Raw genomic sequence first — 19,578 nt, forward strand, 5'->3', positions numbered from 1 at the left:
TTATTTATAATAGCCAGAAGCTAGAAAGAACCCAGATGCCCCTCAACAGAGGAATGGATACAAAAAATGTGGTACATTTACACAATGGAGTACTACTCAACTATTAAAAAGAATGAATTTATGAAAGTCCTAGGCAAATGGTTGGACCTGGAGGGCATCATCCTGAGTGAGGCAACCCAATCACAAAAGAACTCAAAGGTTGTGTACTCGCTGATAAGGGGATATTAGCCTAGAAACTTAGAATACCCAAGATATAAGATACAATTTGTGAAACACATGAAACTCAAGAAGGACAAAGACCAAAGTGTGGACACTTTGCCCCTTCTTAGAATTGGGAACAAAAAACCCATGGAAGGAGTTACAGAGGCAAAGTTTGGAGCTGAGAAATAGGATGGACCACCTAGAGACTGCCATATCCAGGAATCCATCCCATAATCAGCCTCCAAATGCTGACACTATTGCATACACTAGCAAGATTTTTCTGAAAGGACCCTGATATAGCTGTCTCTTGTGAGACTATGCTGGGGCCTAGCAAACACAGAAGTGGATGCTCACTGTCAGCTATTGATCACAGGGCCCCCAATGGAGGAGCTAGAGAAAGTACCCAAGGAGCTAAAGGGAACTGCAACCCTATACGTGGAACAACAATATGAACTAACTTGTAATGCGGAGCTCTTGTCTCTAGCTGCATATGTATCAAAGATGGCCTAGTAGGCCATCACTGGAAAGAGAGGCCCATTAGTCATGCAAACTTTATATGCCCCAGTACAGGGGTACGCCAGGGCCAAGAGTGGGAGTGGGTGGGTAGGGGAGTGTGGGGGGGTTATGGGGGACTTTTGGGATAGCATTGAAAATGTAAATGAGGAAAATACCTAATAAAATATTTAAAATAAAAAGGAAAAAGAAAAATTCAGAATACCCATGATACAACTTACAAACCATATGAATCTCAAGAAGAAGGAAGACCTAAGTGCAGATGCTTCAGTCCTACTTAGAGGGGTGAACAAAATACTCATGCGAAGTAGAGTGAGGAAGGGACTTGGGAAAAAGAGAGGAGAGGGAGGGGATAAATAGGGATAGGATCAGGAATGTGAAGAGATGGGGAATTATATACAGAGGATCAAGAATTTGAAAATGGAAGACTGTGGGTTAAAATGTCGCCCTGTGTCCAACCCAGGGCTCAGGTCTCTGGGCGAGGAAGACCACAGGAATTTTGACTGCATACCCCATGCCTCCACTGTGTGGGTGGGGGGCTGTGAGAAGCTGTGGGATCCTACTCCAGGGGTAGGGAAACAGAGTCTGAGGTCCCCGAGGTACTGCAGGAATTGGGCTCAGGCTAATATAGCTGTCTTCTGATAGGCTCTGCCAAAGTCCTACTGATACAAATGGAAATGCTTGCAGCCAACCATTAGACTAAGCATGGGGACCACCATGGTGGAGGTAGGGGAAGGACTAATGGAAGTTGAAGGGGTTTGCCACCCCATGGGAAGAACAACAATATCAATCAAACAGATCCTCCAGAGCTCCCAGAGACTAAACCACCAACCAAAGAGTATACATGGAGGAACCCATGGCTCCAGCTGCATATGTAGCAGAGGATGGCCTTATCTGGCATCAGTGAGAAGGAAGGCCCTTGGTTCTGTGAAGGCTTGATACCCTAGCATAGGGGAATGTGAGGGCAGTGAGGCAGGGGAGTGGGGGAGCAGATGGGTAGTGGGGGAGCACTTTCATAGAAGGATGGGGAGGGGAATGGGGTAGGGAGTTTGCAGAGGGGAAACCAGGAAGAGGGATAATATTTGAAATGTAAATAAATAAAATATCAAATAAATTTTTTATTTTTAATTTATTTTTTTGTTTGTTTGTTTTTGATTTTCGAGATAGGGTTTCTCTGGCATGTGCCACCACGCCTGGCTATTACAATTTTTTTTTTTAAAGTTATTTTTATCCTCATTTTTCCTGTTTCATGATCCTTTGTCCACATTTTTCATTAAAAAAAGAAAACAAAGTAATGAAATTTACTATCTTATAAGACAAAATTTTATTCCTATAGTTATGAAGTATAAATTATGTACATATATTCTATAAAATATAAATGTTGCATTCACTATACCAAATTGTGACAATGTAAATATTGCTTATTTTACAATGTAGTAAACTCAGAAATACCCTAAGCATAAAATATTCCTTACAATTTGGTGTGGAAATACACAGAAATGAAGATGGTTTATGCCTTGCTCATTTGACAATATTGAGTTCTATCCCTGAGCCACCAATGCTAATATCTGGTTTGGAAGGAGTTGGGAGTTCTATCATAATACAGCAATAATGTATATCACAAAGGGTATGTATGAGAAACCATTTGATAATGAAATAAATAAGTATATGTTCTAAAATTAAAAGGATTGCCACTTAAATGCTCGCACAAATCAAAGAATGTCTGAGGGAAAGTTTCTTGTAAATTTGGATGCAGGGTAGAGATAAATAAGGTGGCAGCATAATCATTTTTTTTGTGTGTGTGTGTTTAATACTATTGAAAAATCCACAGTCTGCAAGATGCCATTTAAGTGCTAATAGTACAGCTCCCTCCCTCCTCTCTAGATTAATCTGAAATCAATTTTTGCTTAAAGGTTACCCTTCAGTGTCCCTGCACTGCTTGTAGGTTTCTGATATACACCATAGACTTTTTGTTGGTGTTTGTTTTCTGTTTATGCCAAATGGTTTTATCAAATTTTTTTATGTTTATTTACCATCTCACTATGCTCTGTAGGACTTTAAACAAGGACTAAAATCCCATATAACTTGTGACTTGCATCCAGTAGAAAGTAAATGAATGTGTAAGGGAGAAAATAAATCCAAATTATTAATAAATAGGCGATTTATGTTGACTGCATGCCCGTATGTGTTTTCCTATCTGTCTATTGGAGCTTTAGTCAATTTATACATTGTCTGTTGTAAATAAAGCTGCTCCTATTGAAAAGATAGGAGTAGAACATGATGCCAGAAGTCACCCATCTGTTTATAAATGTCTATGAACTTTTAGCTTCAAGTAAAAAAACAACTTAAAGCTACTAATACATTCCACAACACTTGATATTGTTAAATCTTTTAGAAGATAATGTAGATTTTAACACCAAATTGCTTTGAAAATTTCCCAGGAATTGAAGTATGGTTGTAATTAATTCTTCAGTAATTAATTCTTTATTAGATATTTTCTTAATTTACATTTCAAATTGTATCCCCTTTCCTGGTTTCGCCTCCAAAAACCCCTAAACCCTACCACCTCCACCTGCTCACCAACCCACCCACTCCTGCTTCCTGGCCCTGGCATTCTCCTACACTAGGACATAGAGCCTTCACAGGACCAAAGGCCTCTCCTCCCTTTGATGACTGACTAGGCCACCCTCTGCTACATATGCAGCTGGAGCCATGAGTCCCACCATGTGTACTCTTTGGTTGGTGGTTTACTCCCTGTGAGTTCTGGGGATAGTAGTTAATTCATATTGTTGTTCCTCCTATGGGGCTACAAACTGCTTCAGCTCCTTGGGTCCTTTCTCTAGATCCTTCAGTGGTGACCCTGTGTTCAGTTCAATGGATGGCTGTGAGCATCCACTTCTGTATTTGTCAGGTACTGACAGAGCCTCTCAGGAGACAACTATATTAGGCTCCTGTCAGCCAGCACTTGTTGGCATTCATATTAGTGTCTGGGATTGTATATGGGATGGATCCACATGTGGGGAAATCTCTAAATGGTTATTTCCCCAATCTCTACTTCACATATTGTCTCTGTAACTCCTTCTATGGGTATTTTGTTCCCCCTTCTAAGGACTGAAGTATCCACACTTTGCTTTTCCTTCTTGAGTTTCATGTGGTTTGTGAATTATAACTTGGGTTTTCAAAGCTACTGGGCTAATATTCACTTATCAGCAAGTGCATATCATGTGTGTTCTTTTATGATTGGGTTACCTCACTCAGGATGATACCCTCCAGATCCATCCATTTGCCTAAGAATTTCAAAAATTCATTGCTTTTAATAGCTGAGTAGTACTCCATTGTGTAAATGTACCACATTTTCAGTATCCATTACTCTGTTGTGGGACATCTGGGTTCTTTCCAGCTTCAGGCTATTATAAATAAGGCGGCTATGAACATAGTGGAGCAAGTTTCTTTCTTACTAGTTGGAGCATTTTCTGGGTATATGCCGAAGATTGGTATTGCTGGATCTTCCAGTAATTCTATGTCCAATTTTCTGAGGAACAGCCAAACTGATTACCAGAGTGGTCCTGACAGCAATGAAAGATTGTTCCTCTTTCTCCACAACCTCTCCATCATCTGCTGTCACCTGAGTTTTTGATCTTAGCCATTCTGATTGATGTGAAGTAGAATCTAAGGGTTGCTTTGATTTGCATATCCCTGATGACTAAGCATGTTGAACATTTCCTTAGGTGCTTCTCAGCCATTTGGAATTCCTCAGTTGAGAATTCTTTGTTTAACTCTGTACCCCGTTTCTTAATAGGGTTATTTGGTTTTCTGGAGTCTAACTTCTTGAGTTCTTTGTATATATTGGATATTAGCCCTCTAATATCCAGATGTAGGATTGTAAAGATGTAGGATTGGTAAAGAATTTTTCCCAGTCTGTTGGTTGCCATTTTGTCCTATTGACAGTGTCCTTTGCCTTACAGAAGCTTGCAATTTTATGAGGTCCATTTTGTCAATTCTTGATCTTAGAGCAGAAGCTATTGGTGTTCTGTTCAGGAAATTTTCCCCTTTGCCCAAGTGTTCGAGGCTCTTCCCAACGTTCTTTTCTATTAGTTTCAGGGTATCTAGTTTTATATGGAGGTCCTTGATCCACTTGGACTTGAGCTTTGTACAATGACATAACAATGGATCAATTCACATTCGTCTACATGCTAGCGACCAGTTGAGCCAGGATCATTTGTTGAAAATGCTGTTTTCCTCTGGATGGTTTTAGCTCCTTTGTCAAAGATCAAGTGACCATAGGTGTGTGGGTTCATTTCTGGGTCTTCAGTTCTATTCCTTTGATCTACCTGCCTGTCACTGTACCAATACCATGCAGCTTTTAATCACAATTGCTCTGTAGTACAGCTTGAGGTCAGGAATAGTGATGCCACCAGAAGATCTTTTATTTTTGAGAATAGTTTTCGCTATCCTGGGTTTTTTGTTATTCCAGATGAATTTGAAAATTGCTATTTCTAATTGTGTGAAGAATTGAGTTGGAATTTTGAGGGGGATTGCATTGAATCTGTAGATTGCTTTAAGCAAGATGGCCATTTTCACTATATTAATCCTGCCAGTCCTTACAATGGGAGATCTTTCCATCTCCTGAGATCTTTTTTGAATTTCTTTCTTCAGAGATGTGAAGTTCTTATCATACAGACCCTTCTATTGTTTAATTAGAGTCACACTAGGGCATTTTATATTATTTGGGACTATTGTGAAGTTTGTTGTTTCCCTAATTTCATTCTCAGCCTGTTTATCCTTTGTGTAGAGAAAGGACACTGATTTGTTTTACTTAATTTAAAAAAAAAAGATTTCTTTATTATTATATCAAGTACACTGTAGCTGTCTTCAGATACCCAGAAGAGAGCATCAGATCTCATTATGGATGGTTGTGAGCCACCATGTGGTTGCTGGGATTTGAACTCAAGACCTTAGGAAGAGCAGTCAGTGTTCTTAGCCTCTGAGCCATTTCTCCAGCCCTTAGATAATTTTATATCCAGCTACTTTGCTGAAGTTGTTGATCAGCTTTAGGAATTCTCTGGTGGAATTTTGGGGTCACTTATGTATACTATCAAATCATCTCCAAATAGTGGCATTTTGACTTCTTCTGCAATTTGTATCCCTTTGATCTCCTTTTGTTGTCTAATTGCTCTGGCTAGGATTTCAAGTACTGTGTTGAATAGGTAGGGAGANAGTGGGCAGCCTTGTCTAGTCCCTGATTTTAGTGGGATTGCTTCAAGTTTCTCACCATTTAGTTTGATGTTGGCTACTGGTTTGCTGTAAATTGCTTTTATTATGTGTAGGTATGGTCCTTGAAATCCTGATCCTCTAAGACATTTATCATGAACGGGTGGTTGAATATGTCAAATGCTTTCTCAGCATCTAATGAGATGATCGGGTGGTTTTTGTCTTTGAGTTTGTTTATACAGTGGATTACATTGAAGGATTTTGATATATTGAACCATTCCTTCATCCCTGAGATGAATCCTACCTGATCATGATAGATGATTGTTTTCATGTGTTCTTGTATTCTATTCGGTTTGTGAGAATTTTATTGAGTATTTTTGCATCGATATTCTTAATGGAAATTGGTCTGAAGTTCTCTTTCTTTGTTCGGTCTTTATGTGGTTTAGGTATCAGAGTAATTGTGGCTTCATAGAACAAATTTTCTTTCTATTTTGTGGAATAGATTGAGGAGTATTGGAATTAGGTCTTTTTTGAAGGTCTAGTAGAACTCTGCACTAAACTAATCTGTTCCTGGACTTTTTGGTTGTGAGACTATTAATGAGTGTTTCTATTTCTTCAGGGGATATAACACTGTTTAGATTAATTTATGACCGTGATTTAACTTTGGTAGCTGATATCTGTCTTGAAAACTGTCCATTTCATCCCCATTTTTTAGTTGTCTTGAGTACAGGCTTTTGTAGTATGATCTGAATATTTTTTTTTATTCCCTCAGTTTCTGTTGTTATGACTCCCTTTTCATTTCTGATTTTGTTAATTAGGATACTGTTCTTGTGCCCTCTAGTTAGTATGTCTAAGGATTTATCTATTTTGTTGATTTCTGCAAAGAACCACTTGCTGAATTTCAGCCTTGAGTTTGACTATTTCCTGCTGTCTAATCCTCTTGAGTAAATTTGCTTATTTTTGTACTAGGGTTTTCAGAGGTACTGTCAAGCTGCTAGTGTAAGCTTTCTCCAGTTTCTTATTGGAGGGACTGAGAGCTATGAGTTTTCCTCTTTGGAATGCTTTCATTGTGTCCCATAAGTTTGGGTATGTTGTGGCTTCCTTTTCATTAAACTCTGAAAAGTCTTTAATTTCTTTCTTTATTTCTTCCTTGACTGAGTTATCATTGAATAGAATGTTGTTCAGCTTCCACGAGTAGTGGGCTTTCTATTGTTTATGTTGTTATTGAAGACCAGCCTTAGTCCATGGTGACCTGATAGGATGCATGGGATTATTTCAATCTTCTCGTATCCATTGAGGCTTTTTTTTTAAAGACCAATTATATGGTCAGTTTTGGAGAAGGTACCATGATGTCCTGAGAAGAAGGTATATCCTTTTGATTTAACATAAAATGTTCTATAGATATTTGTTAAATCCAATTGTTTTAAAAGTTCTGTTAGTTTCACTGTGTCTCTATTTAGTTTCTGTTTGCAAGATCTGTCCATTGATGAGAGTGGGATGTTGAAGTTTCCCACTATTATTGTGTGTGATACAATGTGTGCTTTGAGCTTTAGTAAAGTTTCTTTTATGAATGTGGATGCCCTTTCATTTGGACCATAGATGTTCAGAATTCTATCTGAGTTCATCTTGGTAGATTTTATCTTTGATGGGTATGAAGTATCCTTCCTTATCTTTTTTGATAACTTTAGGTTGAATGTTGATTTTTATTTGATATTAGAATGGCTACTGCAGCTTGTTTCTTGGGACCTTTTGTTTGGAAAATTGTTTTCCAGCCTTTTACTCTGAGGTTGTGTCTATTTTTGTCACTGAGTTGGTTTTCCTGTATGCAGCAAAATATTGGTTCCTGTTTACCTAACCAGTCTGTTAGTTTATGTCTTTTTATTGAGCAACTGAGCCCATTGATATTAAGAGATACTAAGGAAAAGTAATTGTTGTTTCCTGTTATTGTTGTTAGAGTTGGAATTCTGTTCATGTGACTATCCTCTTTTTGTTTTTTTGAAAGATTAGTTTCTTTCTTTTTCTAGGGTGTTAGTTTCCCTCCCTTTGTTGGAGTTTTCCCTTTATTTTCCTTTGAATGGCTGGATTTGTGGAAAGATATTGTATAAATTGGTCTTGTCATGGAATACCTTGGTTTCTCAATTTATGGTAATCTCAATCTCAGGGTACCCAGGACTTGTTGTGGTGGGAGTACTGGGTTCTGATGATGCCAAGTAGTCTTGGTTTCTGTTGGGAAGATTCTTGTGTTTGCCTTTTGCCATCTGGTAATCTTTGGTGTTATATGTTCTTGCTGTCTCTGGCTGAAGCTTATTCCTCCTGTGGGTGTTTAAGCCTGTGTCAGCACTTCTGGGAGACCAGCTCTCTCCTGGCAAGACTAATGCACATTTGGCTACAAAATAGCCCCACCTCCTAGGTGCAGATGGAGTCAAGAATGAACCTGTCCCAGTTGCTCTACTGCTTCTGCGGCCTATGTGCTCTTGGTTGGTCATGCTTTAAACAGTCACAGGAGAGAAAATGGCAACCACATCTGAGTCCCAGGGTTAGAGCACTTCCTCTAATTTTTTTATTCATTTTACATCCTGATCTCAGCTCCTTCATCTCTTCCCAGTACCCCTGATTGTAACTGATCTTCATCCTTTGTGGCCACCTTTCTTCTGCTCCCAACCATTTCTCTCTGTCTACTTCTGAGGACTATTTTGTTTCTGAGTCTGATGAGAATCATCCATCCACCCTTGGACACTCCTTAGTCTCTTTAGGTCTGTTCATTGTAGCATATTTATCTTTAAGGTATGGTTGATGTCCACTTATAAGTGAGTATAAAACATGCATATTTTTCTGGGTCTGGCTTTCCAGACTCCCGCTGTATTTTCAAGTTCCATCTATTTATCTAAAAATGTCATTACATCTTTGTTTTTAATAGCTGAATAATACCACATTGTGTAGATGTAACACATTTTTATCCATTCTTCGGTTGAGGGACATCTAGGATATTTCCAGTTTCTGGCTATTATAAATAAATCTACTATGAACATAATTGAGCAAATATCCCTGTGTTATAGGGGGGCATCTTTTGGGGATATGCACAGGAGTGGTGTAGCTAGGTCTTAGTGTAAAAACTATACCAAATTTTCTGAGAAATCTAACATATTTCCAACACGGTATTACGTGTTTGCACTCCCACTAGCAATGAAAAAGTATTCCCATTTTCTACATTCTTGCCAGCATGTGCTGTCCCTTGAGTTTTTGATCTTAGACATTCTGATGGTTGTAAGATAGAAGCACAAAGTTCTTTTTATTTGCATTTCGCTGACAACATTGAAAAATTCTTTAAGTGTGTCTTTGCCATTAGACATTCATATGTTTAGAATTTTTGGTTTAGCTCTGTATCCCATCTTTTAATTGTGTTATTTGATTTGTTAGTATATAATTTCTTTAGTCATTTATATGCTTTGGATATTAGTCCTCTGTCAAATGTAGAGTTGATGGATATCTTTCTCCAAGCAGTTCGCTGCCATTTTGTCCTATTAATGGTGTTGTTCTTCACCTTGCAAAAGCTTTTCAGTTTCATGATACCCTCTTTATTGTTGATGTCTTATTTATTGTTATCTTACTAGCTTTGGTAATGGTCTTCTGTTCAGAAATTTGTTTTCTGTACCAATGTGTTCAAGGCAGTTCCCCTCCTTCTCTTCTATTAGACTTAGAGCATTAAGTTTTCTGTTGAGGTCTCTGATCTAATAGACTTTAGTTTTGTACAGGGTGATAAACATGGGTTTCTTGAATTCTTTTACATGCAGATATCAAGTTAGACCAGCACCATTTGTTGAAGTTATTCTCTCTTTTCCTCTTTATGATTTTGGCTCCCTTGTCAAAAATCAGATCTCCATTGGTGTGTGGGGGGGGGGGGGTGGGAGGGTGGATGTGTTTCCCTCTGGGTCTTTGATGCACTCTATTGACCTGCCTGTCTGTGTTTATACCAACACTACTCAGTTGCTATTGCTATTTCTCTGTTGTATAGCTTAAGATTAGGGATGCTGATACCTCCAAAACTTATTTTATTGTACAAGACTGTTTTATCTACCCTTGGATTTTTTTTTGTTGTTGTTGTTTTGTTTTTGTTTTTTCCACATGAAGTTTAGAATTGCTCCTTCAAGGTCTGTAAAAATTGTGCTGAAATTTTGTGGCAATTAATTGAATCAGTACACTGCTTTGGTAAAATGGCCATTTTTTTTCCCTAAGTTAATCCTACCAATTCATGAGCATTAAAGATCTTTCCATGTTCTGATATAACTTCCTCAATTTCTTTCTTCAGAGATTTGAAGTCCTTGTCATTCATGTATTTTACAAGCTTAGTTAGATGTACACCAAGATTTGTTATATTATTTGTGGCTATTTTAAATTTTGTTATTTCCTTAATTTCCTTTTCAGCACATTTATTATTTGTATAAAGGGGGGCTACTGAATTTTGAGTTTTTTTTTTCTTTAATCTAGTCACATTGATGGAGGTGTTTATCAACTGTAGAAATTCTCTGATAAAACTTTTGGAGTTGAGAATAATGATACTTTGACTTCTTCCTTTCCAATTGATATCACCTTTTTCTACTTTTGTTGTATTATTGGTTTATCTAGAACTTCAAGTACTATGTTGTATAGATAAGGAAAGAGTGTGCACCCTTGCCTTGTCCCTGATTTCAGTAGAATTTTTTTGTTTGTTTCTCTACATTAAATTTGATGCTGGCTATTGATTTGCTGCATATTGCTTTTATTATGTTTATGTGTGTACCTTCTATCTCTGACCTCTCCAAGACTTTTAACAAGAAAGGGGTATTTGATTTTCTCAAAGGCTTTTCAGCATCTAATGAGATGGTCCTGTGATTTATATCTTTCTGTTTGTATATATGGTGGACTTCATTGACAGCATTTCATGTATGTAACCATCCTGTATCTCTGTAATGATTCTTACTTGATCATGGTGGATGATTTCTTTGGTCTGCTTTTGGATTTGGTTTGGGAGTTTTTTATTGAGTATTTTTTGTATCAATGTTCATAAGAGAAATTGGTCTGAAATTCTCTTTCTTTGTTATGCTTTGTGTGGTTTAGATATCAGGATGACTGCAGTCTCACAAAATCAGTTTGGCAATGTTCCTTCTATTTCTAATTTATAGAATAATTTGAGGAGTATTGGTATTAGCTCTTCTTTGAAAGTCTATTAGTATTCTGCCCTAAAACCATAGAGCCCTGGGCTTTTTTTGGCTGGAATATTTTTAATGATGGCTGCTATTTCCTTAGGGATTTTAGGCCTATTTAGTTGACCTGATATCATTTATCTTTTCTACTTGGTATCTATTTAGAAAATCATCTATCTTGCTTAAACATTCCAATTTTTGTGAACTATAGGCTTTTCAAGTAAGATCTACTTGAATATTCTTTGAATATCCACAGTGTCTGTTGTTAGGTCTCCCTCTTAATTTTTGATTTTGTCAATTTGGGTACTGTCTCTCTGTCTTTAATTAGTTTTGCTAAGAGTTTATCTACATTGCTGATTTTCTCAAAGAAACAGATCTTGGTTCCATTGATTCTTTTAATTGTTTTCCTTTTTCCTAATGGATTGATTTCAGCTTTGAGTTTATTTCCTGCCATCTAACCCACTTCCTTGTGTTTATTTATTTATTTATTTTTCTAGAGCTTCCAGGTGTGGTGTTAAGTTGTTAGTACAAGATCTCTCCAATTTCTTTTTTTTGTTTTGTTTTGTTTTGTTTTGTTTTTTGTTTGTTTGTTTGTTTTTTTGAGACAGGGTAGCCCTGGCTGTCCTGGAACTCACTCGGTAGACCAGGCTGGCCTCGAACTCAGAAATCCTCCTGCCTCTGCCTCCCGAGTGCTGGGATTAAAGGCGTGCGCCACCACTGCCTGGCCTCTCCAATTTCTTTATGAAGACACTTAGTGATATGAACTTTCCTCTTAGCACTGAATTCATTGTGTCCCATAAGTTGGGGGTATTTATTCCTTCATTTTCATTAAATTCTACAAAGTCTTTAGTTTCTTTCCTATTTTCTTTCCTGACCCAGCAATCTTGAATAATGTTGTTCAGTTTCCATGAGTTTGTAGGCTTTCTGTTTTCCTCTTTGGTTAAAGTACAGTTTTAATCCATAGTGGTCTGATAGGATACAAGGAGTTATTTCAGTTTTCTTGTATTTGTTGAGACTTATTTTGTTGCCAACTATATAGTGAACTTTGGAGACAGTTCAGTGGGAAGCTGAGAAAAAAAATATATTCTTTTTTGTTTGGCTGAAATGTTCTATAGTATCTCTTAGGTCTCTTTAATCATAAAATTGGTTAGTTTCATTATTTCTCAGTTTATTTTGTCTCCATGAATCATCCATTGGTAAGAGTGGGGAGTAGATGTCTCCCACTACTAATGTTCAGGTTTCAGTGGGTGATTGATGATCTAGCAATGTTTCTTTTAGAAATGTGGTTGCCCTTGCCTTTGTGGCATAGATGTTCATAATTAACATGTCATCTTTGAGGATTTTTTGATGAGTATTTAGTGTCCTTCCCCATCTCTTATTATTAATTTTTGTTGAGTGTATTGTTTATTAGATATTAGGATGGATATCTTGGTTTTGGGGGTCTGTTTATTGAAAAACTTTTTCCAGCCATTTAGTCAATGGTGATACCTATTTTTATGGCTGAGGTAAATTACTTGTATTCAGCAAAATGACGGATTTCAGTTTGCATCCACTCTGTTAACCTGTGTCTTTTTATTGGGGAATTTTGTCTATTGATGTTGAGAGATATTAATGACCAGTGCTTGTTAATTCCTGTTATTTTTGTGTTGGTTGTGATTTGTTTGTGTGTTTTGTGTGTGCAATTGTGTGTACTTCTTCTATTTTGCTTTTGTTGGTATGAGATTATTTGGTTCCTGTATTTTTATTTTGGGTGCGTTTTGTTTTCCTTTTAGCCTCTTGAGTTTTGTTTTCCTTTTAGCATTTCTAAAAGGAAAGTTTATATTTGCAGATAGATATTATTTAAGTTTGGTTTTGTCTTGAAAAAATGTTTTTTCTATCTATGGTGATTTAATGTGTGGTTTGTTAGAGGCTGCAAGTCATCTGTCTACCTTATAGCATTTCTGTTGAATAATTTGATGTAATTCTGATAGGACTTTCCTACGTTTGTTACTTGGCACTTTTCTCTTGCATATTCTAATATGTTTTTCTTTGTTCTGTAGATTTAGTGTTTTGATTATTATGAGGTGGGAGGATTTTGTTTTTTGTCCAATCTGACTGGTATACTCTAAAATTCTCATGCATTTATTGACATTTCTTTCTTTAGGTTGGATATCTTCCTCCTATTATTTCATTGAAAATATTTTATGGACAATATAGCTGGGATCCTTTGCCTTCTTCTATACCCTGTATTTTTAGATTAGGTCTCTCCATTCTATTCCAGATTTCCTGGACATTCTGTGTCAGGAATATTTTCTGTTTAGCATTTTGTTTGAAAGATATGTCAATATCTTCTACTCTTGAGATTTTTTTATGTCTTATATTTGTTTGGGGATAATTCTATCTTTTTTTTTTTTTCTGTTCTCTTCCCTGGGTTTCCTATCTCTAGGTTTTCAACACTTTGTGTTTTCTTTATTGCTTTTATTTCTATTTTCAAGTCTTGAACAGTGTTAATCATTTCATTCACCTTTTTAAATATATTTTCCATATTTCTTTAAAGGACTTTTTGTTTGTTTATTTGTTCTCTCTTTAAAGGCCTCTACCTTTTCTATTATATTTTCCTGTATTTATTAAGGGATTTGCTTATTCCTTCTTATGTCTCTATCTTCTTGTTAAAATTGGATTTAAGATCTTTTCTTTTGCCTTTGTTGGGTTAGGATATCCAGAGATTGCTGGAGCAGGATACCTGTGCTGTAAAGGTGGTATATTGCCCTGACTTTTGTTGATTGTGTTCTTTGTCTGACCTTTAGCCAACGGGTTGTCCCTGGATGTTCCTGGTGCAACAGTCCTCTGGTGGGCAGTCTTGAGATAGACAATGGAACTCAGAGGTAAGTATAAGTCTCCAGTCTGCTGGATATGCCCCAAAGATGGGATAGACAAGGGAATGGGTGCAACAAAATGATGTAATCTTTATATTTCTGGTTCAACAGGTCTAGTGAAGGTATTCAGAGAAGTGGCCTAGCAATGACAACGGAGTACATGGGTGTGGGAGAACAGAACCAAGAAGGTGGTTTTGAAAGCTGGAGAGGTGTCTGAGAGTTAAGAATTCTTGTTTCTCTGTGGTAAGGGCTGGAGTTCAGATCCCGCACTCACATTAGGTGGGCCATAAATTCCTGTACCTTCAGTTACAATATAATGAACATCCTTTTCTCTGTTCTTTGTGCATCTACACACATGTGGACCTCCATTCACACAAATAGACAAATACAAAAATAAATTATATTTAAAAATGATTCTTATTCTCCCTTAAAATATTTCATGTCTCTGTAATTCCTTCCATGGGTATTTTGTTCCCCCTTACAAGAAGGATCAAAGTATCCACACTTTGGTCTTCCTTCTTCTTGAGCTTCACGTGGTCTATGAATTGTATCTTGGGTATTACCAGCCTTTGGGCTAATATCCACTTATCAATGAGTGCATGCCATGTGTTTTCTTTTGTGATTGGGTTACCTCACTCAGGATGTTATTTTCTAGTTCTATCCATTTGCTTGCAAAACTCAGGATGTCCTCGTTCTTAATAGCTGAGTAGTACTTAAGTGTGTAAATGTACCACATTTTCTGTATTCTCTCCTCTGTTGAAGAACATCTGAGTTCTTTCCAGCTTTGGGCTATTATAAATAAGGCTGCTATGAACATAGTAGAGCAATGTGTCTTTGTTCTATGTTAGAGCATCTTTTGGGTATATGCCCAGGAATGGTATTAATGAGTCCTCAGGTAATACTATGTCTAATTTTCTGAGCAACCACCAGACTGATTTCCAGAGTGGTTGTATCAGCTTGTAATCCCACCAAAAATGGAGGAGTATTACTTTTTCTCCACATCCTTACCACCATTTGCTGCCACTTGAATTTTTGATCTTAGCCATTCTGACTGGTGTGAGGTAAAATCTCAGGGTTGTTTTGATTTTCATTTCTCTTATAGGTGTACATAGAGAAGAAGGATCATTCAGCATGCATTTGACAGATATGTACACAGCTGAGAAATTCCCTCTAGATGGAGGCATTTAAATTTTTCTTTCTTTTTATTTAAATAACTGTTCTATTTATTTTTCATTTGTGCTTGATCTATATCTCCTTTTGTTTTAGGGATCATAAATATTTCTCTCTTAACTCTTCAGGCTCCAAATCCTCACATATATTATCCCTTATTGCTTCAAAGCTTCTTTCTTTGTTAATTGTTGTTAACAATATATATATATATATATAGTGTATGTCACAAGCATATATATGCATATATGATATATATTTCTAAATATAACCCAGTCTGTCTTTATAATTTACTTGTATATGTTTTTAGTGGTTTCTGTTTGGTTCTAGATAACCAATTAGTGAGCTTTTCTTTGGGGAGGATTGTTTCATTTACTCTGAACATTTCATAGTTGTCAGTATTTCTTTTGTAGGTTTGATGCCTCATTTCTCTGTCCACTTTGACATATTTATCACTGTCCTTGGTCAGCAAATGTTTATGCAGTCATGTTCAGAATACTTTATGAGTGTAGAGTCTGGTGTTTATTAGGAAGAAACAATTTCACAGAAAATTTGCTGATCAGTCTCTTACAATTTTTCTAGCACATCTTCTCCAATGCTTCTCTGTGATTGTTTCTGATTGTCGGAAAGAGAATTTCCATGATGAGTGTTGAAGAATACACTTATCTGTGGGTATGAGAACAGTTTCTTCATGATGCATATTGTTTGTCATTTCTTTATTATTTTATGGATTCTATGTTTTATGATGGAAGACTCAATCGTAATTGTACATTATATGTTTTATATAATTGCACCCTTTTGACCTTAGTCTTTACTATTAGCTTTACATTAAGACATGAGTTCAAGTTTATTGTCCATCTTGGTCCCACCTGTATACTCACGGCTAGGATTTCATCCTATTTTTAAATTCTGTTCAGAAGTTATGAATGAACAAATTAATAGAGACTTGGAGAAATTTTGTTTTCCATAAACATAACTTGTCATGTATTTTGAAGAACATTAATCATCAGTTGCAAAGTGTGCAGTCAAACACCTATATCAGGAAGCAAAATATATGCTGATCTTATTGACTAGAATAATTTGAAAGATTGTGGGTCAATAATAAGTCACAGAATGTTCAATAAGAATAATAACTTTTAGAGTATTGCTTGTAATTATAAGATAAATCATCGAATCTAAAAATAAAATTAGTGCTTAATTTTAAGAAACCCAAATGCTTTAATATTTAACAATTTTATTGGCTTCCATAACTTTAATTAAAATTATTACTACTTTTAATAAATCCTATTTTGAAATATATTATTTTCTTTTATTTAGTCTTTTATTTATTTTTTTACACTAAGATTTTATTCCACCTCCCACCTTCCCACTGTTCCACAGCCCATACCTCTTCTCCACTCCCTGTCTCCAGAAGGATGTCCCCACCACCCACCCAAACAGACCGCTAAACTCCCTGAGGCCCCCAGTCTCTTCAGGTTTAGGTGCATCTTCTCTGACTGAACCCAGACCTGGAAGTCATCTGCTGTATATGTGTTGGGGGACTCATATCAGCTGGTGTATGCTTCCTGGTTGGTGGTCCAGTATCTGAAAGATTTCAGGGGTCCAGGATAATTGAGAGTGCTGGACTTCCTGGAAGGTTGCACTCCTCCTCAGCTTCTCCAGCTTTTCCTTAATTCAACCACAGGGGTCAGCAGCTTCTGTCCATTGCTTAGGTGCAAATATCTACATCTGACTTTTAGTTGCTTGTTGGGTCTTTTGGAGGGCAGTCATGATAGGCCCCTTTTTGTGAGTCCTCCATAGTCTCAGTAATAATGTCAGGCCATGGGACCTCCCCCTGACCTGGATCCCACTTTGGCCCTGTCCCTGGACCTTCTTTCTTGAGGTTCCCCTCCATTTCCACCCTTGCAGTTTTTTGAGATAGGAAGAATTATGGGTCAGAGGTTTGACTGTGGGATGGCAACCTGCTCCCTCACTTGACACCCTGCTGGAAGTGGGCTCTATAAGTTTGCTCTCCCTACTTTCAGGCATTTCAGTTAAGGTCCCTCCCTTTGAGTCCCGAGAGTCTCACCTCTCAGGTCTCTGGTGCATTCTGGAGGGTTCCCACTACCTCCTATATCCTGAAGTTTCCTGTTTCCATTCTTTCTGCTGGCCCTCAAGGTTTTAGTCCTTTTCCCTCACCCAGTACCAGATCAGGTTCCCCTCTTCCCCTCACTTCCCATCCACTTTACCTCCCAAGTGCCTCCCTCCCGACTGTGATTGCTTTCTTCTCATGTGCAATTGGGACTGAGGCATTCTCATTTGGGCCCTTCAACTTGTCAACCATTTTGAGTTCTGTGAGCTGTATCATGGATATTCTGTACTTTTTCTTTCTTTCTTTTCTTTTCTTTTCTTTTCTTTTCTTTTCTTTGCTTTGCTTTGCTTTCCTTTCCTTTCCTTTTCTATTCTTTTTTCTTTTCTTTTCTTTTCTTTTTTTTCTTTGCTAATATCCAATTATTAATGAGTACATACCATGCATATCCTTTTGAGTCTTAAAGACCTCACTAAGGATGATATTTTCTAGTTCCATCCATTTGCCTGCAAAACTCAGAAGTCCTCATTCTTAATATCTGAGTAGTATTCCATTGTGTAAATGAACCACATTTTCTGTATCCATTCCTCTGTCTTGGCACATCTGGGTTGTTTCCAGCTTCTGGCTATCACAAAGAAAGCCGTTATGAGCATAGTGGAACACGTTCCCCTGTGGCGTGGTGGGACATCTTTTGGGTAGATTCCCAAGAGTGGTATTGCTGGGTCTATAGGTAGATCTATTTTCAATATTCTGAGGAACCTCAAGATTGGTTTCCAGAGTAGTTGTACCATTTTGCAATCCCACAAGCAATGGGGGAGTATTATTCTTTTCCACATCCTCAGCAACATGTTTTGTCACCTGAGGTTTTGATCTTAGTCATTTTGATTGGTGTATGGTGGAATTTTGATTTGTATTTTTCTGATCATTAAGGACTTTGAATATTTCTTTAGGTGCTTCACAGTCATTTGAGATTCCTCTGTTGTGAATTCTAGGTTTAGTTCTATAGCTTTTTTTTTTTATTGGATTGTTTGGTTTTTTGGTGTTTAACTTCTTGAGTTCTTTATATATTTTGTATATTAGCCCTCTATCAGATGTGGGGTTAGTGAAGATATTTCCAAATCTGCAGATTGCTGATTTGTCTTATTGACTATGTCTTTCGCCTTACAGAAGCTATCCAGTTTCATGAGGTCCCATTTATCAATTCTTGATCTTAGAGCATGAGCCATTGGAGATTTGTTTAGGAAATCTCTCCTCCCCCACCCCCCACTAATGAGTTCAAGCCTCTTTCTCACTTTCTCTTCTATTAGATTCAGTGTATCATGTTATATGTTGAAGTCATTGATCTACTTGGACATGAGCCTTGTGGAAGTTGACAAATATGGACCTATTTTTATTTTTCTACACAAAGACAGTCAGGTAGATCAGCACCATTTTTGAAGATGCTTTCTTTTTTTTTTTTTTCCATTGTATATTTTTTGCTTCTTTGTCAAAGATCAAGTGTCTGTAAGTGTGTACTTCTATTTCTGGGTCTTCAATTCTATTTAATTGATCAATGTGTCTGTCTCTGTAGATGGTCTGTACAAAAATAATCCTCAATGTCATTTTAGTGGTTATTTATCTCATAATGCTTTGCTGGGATTTCTTTTTTTTTCTTACAAGTTCATTCCATATTTACTACTGTTTCTATTTTTATATCTTCATGGGATTTCTGTTTGTGCAAATGCATGTGTGCATTACTTAAATGTTTCTTCTGTTTTAACTTTGGTTCTTTTGTTTGATCCTATTCTGGTTTGTTTGTTTAGTTCCCTGTTTGTTTTCTAATGAGAGAGAGAAAGAGTATAGATTTGGGTATGTTGGGAGCTGGGCAGGATTGTGCAAAAACAGAGAAAGAGGAAACTATGATACTGAATTAAAAGAACTACTTTTTATTAAAAACACAAAGATAGTGTTGGTACTGAAAAACATACCTTTGGAAATGCAATATTTTAATTAAGAATTAGTTATTCTCTTAATGCTTCCCTTTAATCATAAATATTTGTCACTCACTTGGAAAAATTGTGTTAGAGAAAAAGATATGTCCATCGATTAAGTAACTTCATGGAGATGCTAGCAATTTATCTAGGTTTTTAGGATTGTCAGCTTTTAGGCTTTCTTTGTGTTTCAATAAACTCTGGGGCAGAGGAAACAAAAGGAACAAAGCTGTGTGTCCGATGCACTGCCATGTGTATTGACAAAATCTAGATCAATGTATGTTTTATACCAAAAACAACAGCAAAGTTCTACAGAAATAGTATCCTTCTTCTCCTTTTTCTTCTTCCCCCTCCTCCCCTTCCCCTCCCCCTCCTCTGCCTCCCTCTTCCCCCTCTCCTCCTCCTCCTCCTCT

The 19,578-nt window shown here is 37.0% G+C and overlaps 1 pseudogene; it reads left to right on the forward strand.

Moving 5' to 3' along the window:
* Positions 1–1,098: 1,098 nt before the first annotated feature.
* Positions 1,099–19,578, forward strand: part of LOC110302671 — a 22,056-nt pseudogene continuing 3,576 nt past the window's right edge.

The sequence above is a fragment of the Mus caroli genome, chromosome 10 (genome assembly GCF_900094665.2).
Source record: "Mus caroli chromosome 10, CAROLI_EIJ_v1.1, whole genome shotgun sequence".
In the NCBI taxonomy this organism is placed as follows: domain Eukaryota; kingdom Metazoa; phylum Chordata; class Mammalia; order Rodentia; family Muridae; genus Mus; species Mus caroli.